This window comes from Hippoglossus stenolepis, chromosome 10, assembly GCF_022539355.2.
Source record: "Hippoglossus stenolepis isolate QCI-W04-F060 chromosome 10, HSTE1.2, whole genome shotgun sequence".
Classification (NCBI taxonomy): Eukaryota; Metazoa; Chordata; class Actinopteri; order Pleuronectiformes; family Pleuronectidae; genus Hippoglossus; species Hippoglossus stenolepis.
Genome location: NC_061492.1, coordinates 12,419,241 through 12,434,971, shown reverse-complemented (window position 1 = coordinate 12,434,971; position 15,731 = coordinate 12,419,241). Strand labels below are relative to the sequence as shown.

The window sequence follows — 15,731 nt, the reverse complement described above, 5'->3', positions numbered from 1 at the left end:
GATGTTATTCAAAAATATGCTCAGAACTTAACAAGGAGAAATGGAGGAGAATAAGCTGTGCGAGATGATTAACAACACACCAACAACGGTTGCCTACTATAAAAAGTAGAGCTATATTGTATTAGGATACAACTGTAAAATAACTTTAAACCGTCTTATTACTATTAAAATAGTCTATGAGCCCATACAGTAACATGCACAACCATAGACTAAAGTACTTCATTATTTTGATCTTAATAAAGAGGCAAACAAGGAGAGAATATAGAAAATAAGCTGAAACTATGATGAAATATAGAAACACAGGTTGTCTACTATAAAAACTAGGGCTACATTATATCAAAATACTACAGTATCATAACTTTAATCACTCCATATTGACACATAACAGAAGTAACACCACTCACTGTGCATACAATGAGCCTTGTATAGAAAATAAGCTGTACACTAAGATGAATAATACACTTGTTGCCTGCTACACAAAGTAGAGCTCCTGTGGGAGTTAACATATGCGGATATTACTCTAAACTAACTTTAAACTCACTGAATTCCCTACTGAAATATAACAGAAGTATGTCTGTGCATAAAACACACTCTAATGAGCCATAACAGTCAACCCTCTAATGACTTCATAATATAAACAATCAAAGGATAAATTACATCATATTCTTCTCTTAATAGTGAGGAAAATACATAAAACAAGCATCAAACTCCTATGAATAAAACACAGATAACTTTCATGAAGGAAAGCCAACTGGGTCCTTAGGGACAATTATAGCAGGCGATTGCACGCCCACTTAGACTCACTATATTAAAAATCCATATGGTGATATTGCAGAAATAATAAGATCATTATAAATTCCCTGTGTAAATAGCACACTTAAGTCCCTCTATGTGCAGTTAAAACTATCATTGACACTATTATGATAGCACACTGAATATCTTTAGATTTTGGACACGTAAAGATGTCTCATTGGGCTTTTGTTACTATTTGATGACATTTTAATCAAGAAAACTATAGATTAATCAATAATGAAAATGGAAGCTGTAGCCCTAGAATTAACACTATAAAATGTGATTGACTACATCATAAAGTCATGGAGCACACGGAGTCCCAGTGCAACAGCCACATAAATGTTATTAAGTATACGATCACTGTCAAGTCACTAATGAGCACTATATCAAATATATGAATCCCTAAAGGAATATTCCACTGTTTTTTTTTTCCTCATCAGATTAATGACAGCAGAAAATAGAAGCATGTATCCCACTTAATTAGTCTCATTTACTGTATCCTTTTCTCTTAATGACACATGCAATCTAATAATATGGATGAGCGATCTGTCCCAGCTCCTCATTTATAAGCCTGCTGCTGATAAGATTGGCCTGTTGTGACACACGTGCACAAAATACATACGCACACACACACGCGCGCACGCTCACGCAGTCGATGACGACCGCTCAGCTCCATGGACTCCCTCAGTGGGTGTTCAATTTACAAGAAAACTTCAATATCTGCTCCAAGCAGCAGTTTCCGTCTTTTAACAACAAACCAATTTGGAGAGGCACCGGGTTATCAATTTAGCGTGAAGTCAGAATCAAGCTTTACTGGAATAAATGCGGATTGTCCTCACCGCCGTCAGCTTTACACTGTGTAATTAACAGCTGTAAACGAGCCGAGTGTGTTGAGTTAATGAGGCATGAGCAGTGAACCAAGCTGAGGGAGTGTAGACTGCTGAGAGCTGACCTGCTCTGCAATAAACACACTCTGCAACGCACTGCAGAGAGACGACCACGACAACTGAATGCCTCCCGCAAGCAGGAAGCACTCACCCACTCAGCGATACCTCTTTTACACCAAAATTAGTAAGTAGACAGCTTTTTTTTTTTATGTAGGCCCATCCGCTAAAAAAAGACGATTGACTCCTTTCCAATTGCCCGGTGCGTCATGTTCAACATCACCAGAAGCTCAGGTGCTCTCTCCCCTCTCATGTTCACCCGTTTGTAATTTTTCCATCACTGCCGCTTAAAGCCAGAGCCGATAAAAACCTGAGTAGAGCAGAGTCATTTGACCCGGAGTGAATGCTGATTGTGTCCATTCCCACTGCAGATAAAAGCCAGATGTTGGCGGGTGTTAGTGGGTTTTTTGACCAGTGAAAAAATGGCTTCACCCACTTACTCACTCACTCACTCACTCAGGCTACATTCACACTTCTGTGTTTTCATTTGAAAGACATCAGCTCTATGACAGATACGCCTGGTGTCCACACTACTCCAGAGTTTTAGAGCCACTAAAACATAAAAGATTGGAAGCTCTGTTTTAGTTTGAAAACTCTGGGGCCGCGTTGTAGTCTGAATGGGCAGAAATGTTTACAAACAATGACGTAGACATTCAAAACCGCAGTCATGACGTAGCCTTCGCTGATTCGTCAGGCTCCTATCACATGACCCCGTACCAGAAGAAAACAACCAAGCATTTTCCTCGGCTTCATATACAGAACGCAACATGGTTAATTACAAGAGTTGCTGACCTTGTTGGGTTTGCTATTGTGCAGTTAAATGCTGAAACAACTGCTCACATGCAAAGGAGACAAGCTTCTATTCGAGCAATCTGTGCACGCATGTCCAGTGTAGGTGAGCGGTCATGTGATATGTGTTTTCCGTTAGAGAGCCAAAGTACTTGTGTGGAAAGAGATGGTTTTATCATAGTATGGATGTGACTTACTGACTCAGTCAGTCACTCACACTACAGACATAGAGCAGATGTGTAAAATTGCTGTGCGCTCACATGTTCATTGTGCGCTCACATGTTCATTGTGCGCTCACATGTTCATTTTGTCCTCACTACTGGAGATATTTAATACTTCCTTCATCCAGCGTTAAAACAACTTTTCGTATTCAACCTGAGGGGATCAGAAAAAGCTGTGAACACAAACACAACACTTCCAAGTGTATATGTCGAACTTGTTAGCAAAAATTTGCTCATTATACGTCTGCCAGACACAGAACATACATAAACACTCATTTGAAGTTGTGCTTCTGGCAACCTGTCCAACATCCGCTCTCCCTTTGGCTCTGGTTCTCGTCTCTACCAGCTTCGTACCAACATTATACTGGGAGAGCAGTGAGACTGAGCCAAGACATGAAGAGTGGCGTTGGTTACCTTCAACAATGAGGTTTGTCAGGTCATTTATTTTGTCAGCATGATAACCCAAAAGCTAAAGAACGGATTTCCATGAAATTAGGTGGAAGGATGGGACATGGGCCAAGAAATAACTTTTTGGCCAAAGAAAGGATTTTTTTTATCACCATCTTTGAAATTACAGTAGTTTCTTGCCAAAGTTTCCCCTTTTCATGGAATGAATGGATCTGGATGATGAAAAATGAGGCATATTTAGGGGACAGATATCTATTAGTGTGGGCAATCTGGTGCAGCTTGACTGAATATAAGGGAACTGTTGGGCCTTTGCGGTGGTATGTGCTCTATCGAATGCCAGGTAATTATCAGCAAAGACTGAGGGAGGCAAAATGAAAGGAACACTGAAGTAGGCTAGTAGTATATCAGAGAAAACACAACATCACAAATTTGACCCACAGTTTCCTTGACAGGGTTTAGGTAGATGAGGGGAATTTAACCTGTTTGATCCCTGAGGGAGACCTCAATGTCCTGGTTTAAGAGATGTAATATGACAGCATCACTTAAGAGTTGTGGTCGTTTGTATTGTCTTAGTTTGCTCTCGACCATCTTCATCACAGATGCCTCCACACTGATCTACATTTGGTCCTTTATCTTGCCCCAGAAAGCCTCGCATCAGGGAGATATTCACTGTGGATGATGAATTTGTCATTCTGAAGGTAGAGAGACGGCATCGTTGCGAGCGAAATAACACAGTGATACTTTATTGATCCCGTCCTCCACTTGCCCCTGCTTGAAAAGTCACAGCTCAGATTCTGCTACAGACCAGCCGCCCACGAGCTGCCAGGGCATCAGTGCACTGTAAACAAAAAGTTTACAAAAATATCCACCGAGAGATTATTTATAGGAAGAGGTAACAGCTATGATGTAAAGTCGGCTCTGTCACTTTTAAAGATGTTTGTAGCACAGCACTGGTTAGACTTACATTTTCTAAAGGCTATGACTATTTGAAAGAAGAAACAACACATTCCTCCTCTTGCAAATGAAACATTGAATTCATAAGAAATGACAAATTCCCTTATTTAATTCAGCTTCCTAAAAGTGAGCCTAAAGTATCAGGGTTTGGTGGCTGGCTGCAGTATAGGTCAAAAATTCTGCCTCCTCCATGTAAGTGGACGGGACATGGCCAAAACTAAACAGTCAAAGTACATGTCAAATATATTTTCTGTCAGTTATGGTAGTTCTCATCATACTGAGGCTTTTCCCGGTGTTAGTTTTTACTCGATAAGTTTATTTAAAATTTGTTATTTGATAGTTTAAAGATAGACAGATTGACAGATGAGAGTGACTCATCACTGGTGGAGCCCCTGTATAAGTGGGACCACACTGCCGTGGCTCCATACCTAGAAAATACAGGTCTCAGGCATTTCCGCACTGGCTTCACTTTTAGACACAGAATTTATTTTATTTATTATTTCATTTTATAAGTACATTTTTTTGTACGTAGTCATCAGTTTTATGCAGGACACTTTTGAAATGGTACTGTGGAAACAACGTGACAGTAAAAAGAGTTCAGGAGCTTTACATGAAAAGTTTCAGCTCAATGTTTTTGCTGTCAGACTCTCTCACCGCTCTTAAAAAAACAAAACACTTTGCACAACCTGCTTAACTCCAAACAGCAGAAGGACACAATTAGTGACGAGATGTTGAACAGAGTGAAGCATTTAGCAGCTGAGGAGCCAGATCCTCCCTCAGGATTTGGTAGAATCTAAAGAGCAGAGCTAAAGGAGGGGGAATATTGGTCTTAGATTCACCAGATGATCAGAAACATGACTTCAAATAGTGCTGAATGTACGAAAAAGCAAATGTCTGTAAACAAATATATTAGCTCAAAGGAAACATATAATGCTCATATTCAGGTTCATAATTAGAATTTGTGTTATTACTTGAAAAGGGTTACATGCTCTAATGTTCAGAATACACGTCACTGTCAGTCATACTGTCAATTGCTGCGGCTCCTCTTTTCAGCCTCTGTCTGAAACACTTGCTTTTGGCTCCTGTCTCTCAGCCTGCTTTGATTGGCCGGCTGGCCCACTCTGTTGTGCTTGGTCAACGTGTAGGAAATGTCGGCCTTCGCTCTTGCTTTTCCTGTTTTTTGTAGGTGGCGTGCCACACTAGCTACACAGAGAGCATTATGTAAATGTGGGGCGTGCTTTGGACGAGGTGTTTGAGTCTTTGGGATTTTTTTACCTTGTAGATCTTTAACAGATACAAGGGCCATCAGTCTCCCTATGAAACCACATTTAAATGTACTAGATCTGTATTTATGTGTGGATCTGCACCAAATTAAACATGTTCATTAATATCAGTCCCCTAAACATGCCTGATTTCTTTCATCAAAATCCATAAATTCTCACAAATTTCTCTGAGAAAAAAAAAGCATTGTTAAAGAAAGCGATGGGTTCTTCTACTGCATCCTTCCACCAAATTTTGCGATAATGAGACGTTTCTGCAATGCTCGGTTCTGACTTCCCCTCCATGGACTCAGCGCCAACAGGGCCGGCCGCAGCCTCAGGTACAGGAAGACGAGAGGTTTCACTTTAGTGAGGCTCCAAACCTTTGGGATTTCCCTCCTCGTCGTCGCCAACATCATCTTCAGATACAGCCAACAATAATAGTAACAATGTGAATCTGCCTCTTGTGAACAATACCCCTCCTGGCTGCTGTGCTTGTGGTTAAACACAACAACAATGTGTTAATGCACCAAAAATGCACCAAACATCCATTAAACCACTGTGGTTTGCGTAGCCACATAAAAGGAAAGCGGCAAGTAGCTCAGCAGCGAATGTTTACTGTCAATTTCACAATCCAGAGGGAGAGGACGAGGAGTGTAGCAAACTTCCTTACATTGATGTTTATAATATTAACGTGATTATTCCTAAATACACAAGTGATCCAGTGAAGTGATTCAAAAGGCCTGAAAGCCTGTGTATGTTGACCAAAGCCGCTTTAAACACAGTGTGACACAGAGAAGTGTTTGTGTCATGCATGGCTAATGGCAACAGTGTGATTCATGACTGCATGGGCTGTTTGTGCGATAACAACTTCTTCACACAACATAGTGTTTGTGTGGGTTAAACAACATTTGAAGGAAGAAAGTGTATAAATTGAAGACTGAAAAAATATATATATATATATATTTATCACAGGACGCAGCATCAGAGAACACCAGGGATTTTCCAGGGGAAATACATGAAAACAAAAAGGACGCATAGTGATGACTCAGCCCTGAAACAACCCGAGACAGTGAAAAAGTGGGTAAAGTCGATAAAATCAACAAAAAACGGCTGAAAAGACAAAAGCATATTGCTTCGAAGAACCCTTTTAAAAAGGTTTGCGACTAGCAGAGCAAGTAGTAGGCTGTTATTCCTCATCGTCGGTGTGCAGCCTCCAGATGTAAAGATTATAGTTAAGCAGCACAAAGCAGATACTGGACAGGAAGTGTGATTATCTGCTTCTACTGTTCCTCTTCAAAGAGATGAGGCGAGGTGCCAGGCAGCCTGATGGGCAAAAACGACAGCGGAGGGGAGGAAGAAAAAGAGAGAGAGAAGGGAGTCAGACAGAGAGAGATAGTGATGAAGACTGAAGTCGGAAAGATCGAAGCAGAGCACGAGAGCGGAGGGGAGAGGGGGAGAGTGGAGAGGGGGATCTCACACCTCACATCTCAAAGAAAGAAGAAAATAACTTTTTTTTCGACATGCGCCCTTCTGCTTTTCTTCGCTCGACAGTTCCTCCGAGATACAGTCGTTTGACTCAGACTTTCTGAGAGAGCAGGAGCGAGAGAGGGAACAAGAGGGAAGACGTCGATGGAGGGGAGGAGGGGGGCGGAATGAAAAGACAAGAGAGTGATGGATTGAAATAGCACAGAGAACGGAGACAGAGAGAGATTGTCGTCCTCATCATGAACAATGAGTCTCTGATGGGGGAGGCCTCTCGCTGGATCTTCAGCCCAGCTGAGGAAGGAGCGACGGGGAGGGGGCCCGCCGCTCGCTCGCCCCCCCCTCCCACCTGCCAGGGACTCAGTCATGCTTTTAGCGTCTGCCAAACTGAAGGACTCTTGGTGCTGTGTGCTTTTCACTGAAGGAGCCTGACGTTTGTCAATCACACTGAGGGCTTCTGTTCTGTTGTGTTCGGCCTCAGCCAAACAGGCTTTAACGCCTCCCTCTCCACCAACACACACTCACGAACACACACTCTTTATTTCCCGTGTAAACAATCCCAGTGTGTGTGAGAAGTGAGCGAGACCCCGGCTCTGAAAGCTCCAACACCCAGTGCAGCTGTGGGCCGGCCGACAGCTGACGCCAGGCTGCGGGTCTCTGCTCTCTTTTCTCCTTCCTTTCCCCACCGGCTCGGCCTCCTCCTCCTCCTCCTCCTCTTCTTCTTCTTTCCATGAAACAGACCTGTAATTTTCACAGCTGTGTCTTGGGCACCGAGCCAGGGTGAGTGAGGGAAAGAGAGACGGAGAGAGAGAAAGAGGGAGAGAAGGAGAGAGAGGTGGTGGCTAATGGCTTTTAGAGACTACAGGCCCCAGCTTTGGGTTGCTAATCCTGAGCCACTCACAATGCACGGCTCATTCAAACCAAACAAATACTCGGACAATCAAAAAAGATCGAGCTATAAAGCTCATTAACATTGTAAAACGTACACATCCAAAGTTAAATTCATGTTTCCCCTCAGAGGTAATTACACATAATTTAAAAACGTCATCTAATTTTTTTGTGGTTTTTCTTGGTTATAATGACGCCATTATCAGCAAAGTGTCGGCTGGAATCTGAGAACATCGCCTCACCAAAGCTCAGTAGACAGGTGGTAATGAGGTCCACAGCGTTGCCTGATTAAACCCTTTCACTCGGAGGTGAAACAAAAAAATCATCTCCCAAACTGAAGGCAACAACCCCAAATTGAGGGAAAGCTATTTGGACTAAAAACTTAGTAAGTACAGTGGGTCAAAGTGGAGCCAGGAAGTCAGGCAGTCAACTGGGATACTTGTTTAAATAATTTTACCATTCCCCTTCATTTTCTCCTCCAAATAATACTAATAATACTTTTAGAAAGGTCGCCACTTTCCCAGATCTCAGCTGAGGCCCGATTACTCACAGGGCAAAGCAGGCATCTGTTCTCCACCTCCTGAACTACTCCAGGTTAAAGCTCCAGTGTTCAGCTGGTTTGGACTAATTTTAATAAATGTTTTCACAGAAATATGAATCATTAAAACACAATAGAGTAAATAACGAGATATGGGACTTTTGGTGTGTCCTCCATTTGCTATATTGAAATGTCTGATTGGATGTGTTCAGGTGCAGTACTGGGGGGGGCAACCTGCACTTTAGCAACACATCCACTGCAGTTATGTATAACAGAGGAAAATACACTGGAAGCATAAAAATATGCTTCACGCTGCATTTATGTGAGTAAAAGGCAACCAATGCATCATGGATTTTTTTTTATATCTGTGAAAAACCATATCTGTCCTGTCAGATGTGTGTGGGTCATGCTGTTAAACTGTTTCCAACCCCAACAACAAACACCAGCAAGGCAAAGAAACCTGATCGGCAAAACCTGGGGTGAGAAAACCCTTAAAGCATTTGCCGTACCACTTGTTTCTATTGGTTGATCTGGTTGCTTTCAGCGCACACTTCCTAAAGGAGGACAACTTAGATCAGTGTTCCCAGTGGAAATTACACTCTTGACTTCATCATTACAGATTGTATGTTGCATATTCCTGAGTGGTTGTGGGAGAAAATGGGGTTTCTAATTGGGAGCCTAACAGTTTCTGTTTTCCAGGCAGTACGGAGGCCCTTAAGGAAAAACCACACACAAGAAAGAAAGCACAAACATTCAGGGAAGCGTGCTCCAAATGCCAGGAATCTACAAATATGTGTTGTCCTTGTTTGTAAAGCAGCTTTCAAACATAAACTAACATTTTCCAGAGGGGCTGCAAGTGAGAAGGCAAATGTCCAAGTCCGTTTCTCCAGAGACTTCCCGGAACTTTTTCTGCCGGCCCCCTAAATTGTCTATGTCGGGGGAATGTCCCGACTGAGCCCAGGTGAGAATACAGCTGGGCGAAACTGGAAGAATGCAAATATCTCAGGATGAAAAAGAGGTGCATACACATAGAAGAGGAAGATGTCGTCTTGGACAGACAACAAGATTTAAGAGCTTTTGTTGATGAGAGCCGACGCCGTTGTCGATGTGTTGTAAACAAAAACACTGATTTCCGCAGCAGAATTTATATGTCATGTCCTGCCTGACCCAGGAACTACCCCCTTCGCCTGAATGTTACTGAAATGTTCCTGTTGTTTTGAACGTGGCTGTCCCACACAATCTCCTGCTGTCTTCAGGAGTGATAAAGGCTTATCTGTGTTTTGTCATCAGTTGTATTTCAGGATTTGGAGCCTGTTCCCTTTACTGTTTGTGCTTTCATTCTCGCATTTACAATATTACAATACAGCTGTTTTCAGACATGAATTCTGGGGAATGTCCACACAACGGGGTCCAGACTTTCTCTGGAGTGGAACAACGCAGCAGGAGATTCTTCGCTCAGACGCGATCACAACAACACAGAAACCTCCGGCGACCTCAGGCGAGGGGTAGTGCAGCATGGAGGAGGCAAAACGAAACCTATGAATTCCTACTGCAGAGATCATAATACCAATAGTTTCTACTAGCGGGCCGGCAGCAGAAAGTTTGCAGCAACTGACTCAGGATTCTCAGGATCATTTCAGAAGATTAACCAGAAGATTAACCGGAGCGTCTGAAAGCAGCTTCAAACTTGGTTTTCACTCAGGTTGTACAGTCAGCTTGGACATGTGAGATTCTCTGCATTTATCAAAACACATACAGTTCCAAAAAAACATGCAACTGAGCCCAAATCAAGTCAGTGACAGTGAGTTGCAGCTGAAGCTTCTGAAAAATGGAGCATATATCAACGACTGACGGCAATAGTTGGAAAAGTTACATAAAAGAAGGCACTTTGTACTGAGAGTCATCCAAACAAATCAAATCCAATGAGCTGCTGACTTCCTGTTAGATAATATTTAACATCACTCTGAGGAGCGCTACGCTGTGATGACGACAAGAAAAACAGGACATTTCCTGTCTTCGTTTGTACTTAAATATACTTTTATGTGTTATTTTGCAGGATGAGTAGAATAAACCTCATTTAGTTGGTCACTTATCTGGTTGTATTCTAGACCCTGCTGGAGTTTCTTCGAACCACATGTGGCTTGTATCTAAGCAGGAAGTGTTTGTCTCCTCTGGGACAGCAGGGAGGAGGAGGACGCTGTGTTTTGGTGACATGAAGCACATTCCCCTCCTCTTCCTCCTCTGCCTCCTCCTCCTCCTCTCACTTCTTCAGAAATAATAGGATTATGTGCAGGATTGATATTCAGCTTCACGGCTCGCGTGTGGCCGCTGCGCCTCTATTCAACACGCTGCCATGACAGGCGTGTCAAGGTGGGCTGTGGAGAACTGACTGGACACAAATACAACCACGACCTCAACACACTGAGGCTCTATTCACAGGCCTCTCTGTTCACATGAGGCTTTTAACAAACACCATTATCCCGAGGAACTCACCAGGCAACTTGTATTCCATGTGCGTTGTAATGTCAGGGTCATGTCAGAGTCTGTGCTTTCCAGGAGCAGACGAGCAACCGTTGCACAAATATATTATTTTCATAAATCATATAAAGTTTTTCCAACACAGGTTTATACATTGTTTGTTTTGTTGGAAAACGTCATAACTGACTGTACCAGAGTGAAAATGTGAGGAAAAGTCCTGCATTCACAGTCTCACTTAAGTTAAAGTGCAAACACTGGTTTATCCAAAAAGTTCACTTTACACATTTGACTTGTAACTGCTTAACTGCTTTATTTTACAGCGACTTCACTTAATCACTAAATTCCGCACTTTATTTAGACATGTCTGTTTTATATTTTGAACTTTTATATTATTTCTATTGTTTTTTACGCTTCTGATCTACACTTTTATGCTTCTTTTATTTCTGTGAAGCACAATGAATGATCTCTGTGTAATATCACAATGTGATGTAAAGATGTATTTGCCTTGATCAAAAGGCAAAGTAGTCTTTAAGCTGATGGCTCATGCTAGTGTTAAACTAATGTGCCGTGGTTGTATTCATTGACAAATATTCTCTTAATAAATATATTGGGCAGAAATTTTTTACTCCCTAATATTGAAATCAGCCCCCAAAAGTCCACATCGGCTTTATTTTCTATTATATATTAACAGAATTTTGTATAAATCTGGTTAACAAGGAGCTAATATTAATTATCTTATATAGCTCTGGTAACAATGCAATGTCATTTGTAAACTGTACATATTAACATATATTAACAATATCTCTCTCTAAAAGAAATGGATTGACAGTATCAAGTAACGACACTGGTATATAAACAATATCAATACTTATCGCAATATGATTTCCATAAATAGCAAAATCACAAAAGTCCAATATATATTGATCAATATATTGCTTATAGATTGTGTAAGTGAGGAGATACAACGCATAATGTAAAAATGTAGAGTTTAAAACCACAACCTTCACTCAGGAGCAAAAAACTGTCTTTAAACTTAAAAGAAACAATAATGTGACATTGGTCGTGATAATTACCAACATCGACCGATATGAAAATTGATCTGGATCTCATTTTGGGCCATGTTGTCCAGCTCTCACGTGCAGGCTGCTGTTACCAGTAACTCGAGCCCCCAACAGAACAAACAAGCATCCATCAAACACAGAGCAACTCCTCAGCAGAGTGGAGCCTCGAACTCACTCACACAGAAGCTGCTCGTGGGACATTTTCCACGACCACGAGCTGAGTGTGAGCTCGATTTCCACCTGCACGAGACTGGACACACACACGCACACGCGCACACACACACACACACACACATAGGGCTGACATATCCTCGTGTTATTACAGATCAGCAGCAGAAGTTACAGGATCTGTGTGTGTGCGTGTGTGTGTGTTTGAGCGTGTGTGTGTATGTGTTTGTGTGTGTATGCGCGTGTGTGCCACATTGTTCCAGCAGCTGCAGCCTCATCGCTCGATCCTGACACTTTCAGTTTTACACGGTGGGAGTTTAAAGGCAGATCCAGACTCTTACCTTTCCTGGAGCCCGAACACGACCCGGGGGTCGACGGTTCTGAGGGAAGACGGATCACTTCCACAGGACGAGGGGGAGATGCGTCAGGTGTACACTTCCCTCGAGTGGAGGAGGAAAACACAGTGGAAGCAGACTCATGTTGAGTTGATCGACCGAAGCCCTTTTCCTCTCTGCTTTCACCCCGAACTGCGCAGCTCCGAGCGCCGCGCGTAAAAACCCACTTTAATCCACGATCCGGGCGCGAAGGATGAGGAGAGGCGTCCTCCCGCAAACTACCAGCGACTTCAGCGTGTTTTTACATAACGGCATCATCCGCTTTTTATGTTGACGCATCAAGTAGCGAAAACATGGAGTTTCTTAAAGGGCCACGGACGCGCCGTCCACATGTCACCGTGGGCCGGCAGCAGGGCCGCCCCTGCTGTGGCTGACAGATGGCTTTCACCTCGTTAATGTCTCTAAGCCCCCCGCCTCTCACACTTGTGTTCACCCCGGTACAGACACACACGGCCCCGGCTCTGCTGCTCCTCTGCTCCGGCCTCAGCGAGCCGGTCTGCGGGGAGAAGCTGGAGCTCCGAGCTAAAAACCTGCTCTGACATGTGACTGAGGAGCTGTCTGCTGCAGGAGCACTTTGTTGTTGCTCTGTTTAAAGTCGACTTACTTTTACACTCACACGTGCTGAGTGGTGGAAATAAGGATTTGTGATGTTATGGACTTAGTTTGTTCAGTATTCTTTGTGCAGGAAGTGGTCATCACGTATTAGCTGCCATGATTACACCCTGCTGACCTGGTTAAACTACACCATACTAAACTATACTATAATAACATAATAGTATAATATAATATGATATTATAAAACACAATATAACATACTACAATTTAACAAAGCATAACACAACATAATATGACGGCACAGCACATTATAATGTAATAAAAACAAATAAAAGATGATGATAAATAAAGGCGTACGTCTTTCATATAAGGGAAACCAAATGAATAGAACATTTGGATTGTTGTCTTTCTGTGTGAATTGAGTCGTGTACGACGTTAGCAGTCACCTGACAGACCCGTAACATGACTCACATCACTTATGTTACCATTTTAACCCTTTTTCTATGATAAGTCATGAAGTCTGTATATTCATATGGTACCAGATCATTAGTGAAAGGATTTCATCCATCAAATGTTTTGTTTAATAATAACAAATGTAATGTCTATAAATATATATTGATTAAAGTGTTTTTATGTTTTTTTTAGAACTGGGGCAGAGATTCTGTTCTTATCGTGGATCTATGAATCCATTAGTTGCAACTTTAAAACCCTTAAAGTCATATAAGTTATAATACATGTGCGATATGAGAGGTGCGTATACAGCACATGCATTTATTATTGGTCAATATTCCAACAAGCCATCACTAAGCAGAAATGAAAATAACTTTTGCGTCGTGAAGCCACATTTCCAAGATGCATTTTCTCTGTTAACCTCCTGTCAGGACCTGATTTGAGTTATTACGTTTTATGAATCATCCTCACTGGCTGTTCGATTCCCTGACCTTGTGAGACAAGGTCACACAGCGTCCAACAAACATCAGTGTTTGGTGTTAATGACGCACATGGACTTGAGACTTGATGCTGCTGACTGTAAAATGGAAAACCTCCAGTTGACAATGAGGCATTCAGTTTGAACCTCTCCCCTAAAGGGAGGAGTACTTCCTGCTTAATATAGTGCCAAACAGCCACACACACACACACACACAAAACACACACACACACACACACACACACACACACACACACACACACACACACACACACACACACACACACACACACACACACACACACACACACACACACACACACACAGCAGCTTCACTCACTCACATGTGAATGCACAATCTGGAAACCCACAAGTTATTTGCCCTCTAATCACTTATTAAGTATCAATTAAATAAATGATCCACCTGTAGAAAGTGGTGAGTGATTAATTAAAAAACCCTTAATTCTACATAAATAAATACACATAATGGATGTAATTTCACACCAAGTGATACTTCAGCCTTTGATTAGAAATGGACCCATTATGTGTATTTTTACATTGTGTAACTGTAGAGTTCTATTGCTCTGACAAGAGACAAAAGGAAAGAAATATGCTCAGTTCTGTTTAAACGTCTGTATAAAGCGAGCGCCGAGCCACAGGTGCTGCGATGATCTGCCGTGTCGTCCTTCATCTTGTCGTTGTGTTGTCGATGAGTGAATGAGCCACCTGCCACTTCAGATCAGGAGGCTGACAGACGTCTCTGAAAACATCTGAGGTGTTGAGACACATAAGTGAACACATAAATTTGCCATTTTGCTCGATGTCAGTGTCAAGAAAAGAGGGAAGATAAAAAAAAGAAGAGGGAAGTTCTGTCTGTTTAATCAATTTACATGTGTTTCTTTTGCTTGGTAATTTAAAAAAATTACTGAAAACAGCCATGAAACAAGCCAAGGCCCAACAGTCCCCATTATATTCAATCAAGCTGCACCAATTTTTACGCGCTCATAGAAATCAGTTCCCTAAATATGCCAGATTGTTTTCATCAACATCCATAAATTATTACTTGAGATAATGGTTAAAATGGTGAAAATCTCACAACGTTAAAGAAAAAATCCTGGACAGACACCCTGATCCAGATCGGCACCAAACTTTAATGGGTTCTTCCCAAAATGTACCACATCTGTTGAGCAGTTTTTTTGTTATCTTGTTTACAAACTGACAAACAAATGAATGGGGGTGAAAACATAACCTCCTTGCCCGAGATAAAAACGTATATCAATCACATCAAGACCATGAAGTTTTAACCCCTCTGAACTTCGGACAAATCTTCAAACTGGAGCGCCCATGATAACATGAGGTCTCTTTTGTCACTACAGCTTGAGCTTTCAGCTTTATCTCTCGGTCTTCATCAGCAGATATTTGCAGATTATCATCATCACTGAAGATTAAGACAGAGGTTGTGTCTCGATGTAACAGATCCATCTTCAAATCTGCAAATCTCATCTGCTGTGGAAGGCCGAGAGATAAAGTTGAAAGGTCTGGAAAATACTGTCGTGCTTTTTTACAAATGTTCAAGAAGTTTGTAACCCACCGCCACAATCAGTTCTGGAAAGTGTCTCAGAATTTCAGTAGAGATTGAAGGCTTGGTCGTGGCGGCTATGGTTCAGGAGGTAGACAGGGTCGTCTACTCACCATACTGACCATACGCTCCTCCAGTCTGCCCAAGTGTCCTTGGGCAAGACACTGAAGCCCAAAGTGCCCCTGATGGCTGTGCTGATTGTATAAAGAATTGCTGTGTGTGTGAGAACCATTTGTGTAAACTGTCAAATTCACTCATTATCCACTCACCACTATGCGGTTGGAGGAGT

At 42.1% G+C, this 15,731-nt stretch overlaps 1 protein-coding gene across 2 annotated transcripts in view; it reads right to left on the bottom strand.

The window, feature by feature from the left end:
* bahd1 (bromo adjacent homology domain containing 1) overlaps positions 1 to 12,906 on the bottom strand; it is a 35,210-nt gene extending 22,304 nt beyond the window's left edge. Inside the window, exon 1 of one of the 2 annotated variants that reach the window (XM_035168006.2) lies at positions 12,327 to 12,906. The gene's annotated coding sequence lies outside the window, so the exon portion shown is untranslated. The remainder of the gene's footprint in view (positions 1 to 12,326) is intronic. The other variant, XM_035168004.2, reaches the window with a different exon arrangement.
* Positions 12,907 to 15,731: the final 2,825 nt, after the last annotated feature.